Here is a 3,990-nt window from a genome sequence, read left to right on the forward strand (position 1 = left end):
TCAGTTGATACAGTGTGAAAAAAGGATTGTTTATTTAGAAAAGTTGATACTTATGAAAGTTGTTTACACCTAGTGTTCTGTATCTTTCATTGCTGCAAGAACGAATAGGACCGTGGCAGAAAAATCGAAGTCGGCGTTTCTGGAGTTGCTGAAGCCTGTCAAATTTTCCTTTTTCTAGATGCTTGGGTGCTTGAAGTGGACTGAGAATGGTTAGGCGCAGAATGGAAGTGCTTGTTTAATTTGTCAAAGGAGTGCTCCTGCCAGAGCAGGAGTCCTCTTATTTCTTTTACCTTGATGCTCTCCCAACTCTAGAAGAAATTGGCTCTCTTTCGAAATACGTTGGGGCTCAGATTAGGACCTTTTATGTGAAGATATGAAATGGATTTTTCTCCTCTTGATAAGAAAAGGTATCTATTTTTATCGACTCCAAAGTTAATAATGAGACATACGATTGAAGTTCCACACTGTCATATTTTATACTATTGAAATTATTTAGCAATATAGAATCATATATTTTAGTGGTCTTCAACCCATGTATCATATGGACACAAAAAAAGGTTAAAATAATATTAGACTATGATTTACCGTCACCTGGTACAATTAAAAAAATCTATTATTTGTATCTATATGATGCATAGGCTAGGGATGACAAAATTCATAATTTTTGAACTGGATCATAATCAATATTGTGGGTATTAAGCAAAATCCATATCTTAAGATATTGTAATATATTAAATAATCTCAACTCATGGTGGAGGTAAAAGAAGTGTTATGTTTCATGTCTAAGTTACAAAAATTTATTTTCTTCTAAAATTTTGAGTGCAAAAATAAACATAATTGATTATTTTTTGCAATAGTGCTTGTGGAAGATTAAAACATCACCTTTTCTCCTTTTAAGACCTTGTCCTCTATCCTCTCTGAAATAATCACTAGTTGTTGGGATAGCTAGATAAACCACCCATTCTCTAGATCATCTGAGGTAGGATGGGTGCGTGTACTTGTGATTACATGCCAGTGTATTTGGATGGAAAGTAAGATGTCATAGTCCTACAATGACTAATAAAAAAGATGCTATATAGGTTTAACTTAAGCTTTTGAGCCATGAGTCTATGACAAGTGGTATTAGAACTATGCTAATATGCATTACAACCTTTATTAGCGATGTAGACCCTTCATTGGAAGATACCAAAGTTGAGTAGAAGTCAAACATAGGTGGGCTCCCTCTCTCGAGTCGGAGCCAACTGTGACAAGGATGTCGCAAGATTGGTGGGAGAAAGATTGGTGGGAGAGACTGTCTAGCCTCGAAATAGCTTAAGCTTAAGGACCGTGAGTCCATGAAAAAAATGAAGGGTATTTAGATTCGTAGCGAAGGCGCTAACGCTTGGAACATCCTATCTCTTCTAAGAGTTTGGATAGACATAGTTGGTTCGAAGCAGACAATGTAAATTTTCTGAATTATCTCCTAGCTTCACTTTACTCTTGTGGAAACCAGCGGCTTATTCTCTCCTATATTTGCTATCCTCTTTGTAACTTATGACTGGATGATGACCCCCAACACTCACCATGCAGCATATCTGATCCAACTCTGTAATCCATTTCCTACATATAATAATGTACGCAAGCCTGCACGAAGGAACTTGCAGAAGTAAACTGAAGGGATAAACACCAATTCCTCAATGGTCTTCATGAGTCTCATACCTCCAGCTACTTTGGGGAATGCTCAAAACTTCGAGCTTTGTATTGGTCACTTCTCATAGGATCATGATCACACACCTTGGCAAGTAAGAAATCACTCGAAGCCAAGAATTGGAGGAGAGCTTCAACAAAGTATTGATAATTACTCGATGTTAAAGAGTACAACTAAGCTCTGTTTATATGATATATCTTGACCCTTATTTGAATTTTAACCAAAAGAAGAAGAAAGAATCCTAAAACAATTAGAACTCGGATCTAGGGTATTGGTCAATTCTAACATGAATTCTAATCAAAAATGAAAAAGAATCCTAAATAATTCTAAAAAGGAAAAGAGACCTAAAATAATTCTAAGCTATGAATTTTCTTAACTAGCCATCCGATCACTTGCTAGTTCAATTCGGAATCTTATGTGCCGCATCGCCTTATCTTCCATTTGTTTTTTGATTTTTGAGTTCCTACTGCCACATTTAGGTGCCGTTTAGCATCACATTTTATTTATTTTCAAAAATAAAAAAAATATTTTTAGTTTATTATTAAGTTTTTAAACTATAAATATAATGATGGCAGTCAAGATGATGGTATGGGTGATAGGGACCATAGAGACGGTTGCGATGGTCGTGGCAACAATAGTAGCGATGATGTTTGCAATATAGCAATGATAGTGAGATGATAGTGGTGGTGACAATGACGATGGCATCGCTGATAGTATGGTGGTGGCAGCAATGATGATAGTAGGGTATGCTAGAAATGGTGATAGAGGTTTTAGTGGTGTGGTGGATGTGGTAGGGGTACTGGCATCTAGTTGAACGGTGGTGGAGACATAGTGGTGATGGCAATGATCGTGGTGGGGTGGCAATAATAATGGTGGTGGAGATGATAGCAGTGGTAGTGGATATGGTGGTAAAAATTATAACTTTTTATTTTTAAAAACAATAAAAGCATCTCCGGGGTAGCTGCGTATGTAGCTTCTCACTCCGGGGGCACCTTATGGAGTGGCGACGGGGAGTTGCCTTTGGCACTCCGAGGTATTTTATTTTCTGACTTTATTGGGTGTATCCGGTCTCGTCAGGTCTGATCCACCCGCATTAGCAAAAAAAAAATAAAATAAAAAATAAAAAATAAAAGCATAAATTTTTATTTTTATTTTCTCCAAAATAATAAAAATAATTTAAAAAAATGGGGAAAAAAATTAAAACTACCAAAAGCTCATGGATCATGTCACGCCCCCGCTTCCGCGGAGCACGTGAGGCATCTAGTGCCCACATGGGGGCCACATGAGGGGGAAAACACGGGGCTTCCTTGCCAGATATTGTCCGGTTCCGGGGCTTCACGCAAGCGTCTTTCACCCCTCATGAGGCGGGTGTTTCCAAATCCTGCAGACGCATTTTGGGTGGAAAACAAAACCAGGAAGGGGTGAAGGATGCTTGCGTGAAACTCCGAAACCGGATAATATCTGGCAGGGGAACCCCGTGTTTCCCTCTTCATGTGGCTCCCACATGGGCACTAGGTGCCTCATGTGCTCCGCGGCAGCGGGGGCCTGACAGATCAAATTCTCGTGGGCTCAAGTGTGATATAGGCTTGGCGGGACAAGGTTGAAGAAGAGGCTTATCTTTTGGCCCGTGGGAGATTCTTTGCTTTATTTGAGGAATGGAGCATCATGAAAGCCACTACGAACGGCTTGTAGAAAAATATATAAGAAGTATATTTGGCCATTTATCCATTGCTATTATTGCATGAGTTGTCACAGGAAGTCCTTTCATCGTTCGAGTGGTATCTGGTTGATTGTTGCTTCCATCTAATGGAGGTTTTATGCTTTCCTTCATGAGTTGCCATCACTATTTCCATGAGCCAGACAAAAGATGAGTGGGTGCTGGGTTGGTTTTTTTTTTTTTTTTTTGGCTAAGATGGATATATTATACAGATTTAGTACAAATATAACTAAAAAAGTCAAAAAATAGCACTTTCTAAAGAGCACCAGGCAACTCCCTCTCCCCCAACCAAATAGTGTCTTCAGAGTGGTTGGCCATATAAGAAACCATCCAATCCACTGCCTCATTGGCCTCACAATATATATGCTTCGCATGGAAGGCTAATCCTCTGTAGGTTATTGTCTGAATATCTCTAAGAAGAAGGTGAAAGTTGCCCACACTACCCTCACTTTGCTGGATCCAGCTAATAATCGTCGCCGAATCCCTCTCCAGCATAACAACCCTGGCCCGCAGAGTCTACCAAGCATACCCCAGGCCGGCCTAAGCTGCCCTCAACTCAGCCCCCGAGACCAAGGTATCGAAAATC

Source organism: Phoenix dactylifera, chromosome 6 (assembly GCF_009389715.1).
Source record: "Phoenix dactylifera cultivar Barhee BC4 chromosome 6, palm_55x_up_171113_PBpolish2nd_filt_p, whole genome shotgun sequence".
Classification (NCBI taxonomy): Eukaryota; Viridiplantae; Streptophyta; class Magnoliopsida; order Arecales; family Arecaceae; genus Phoenix; species Phoenix dactylifera.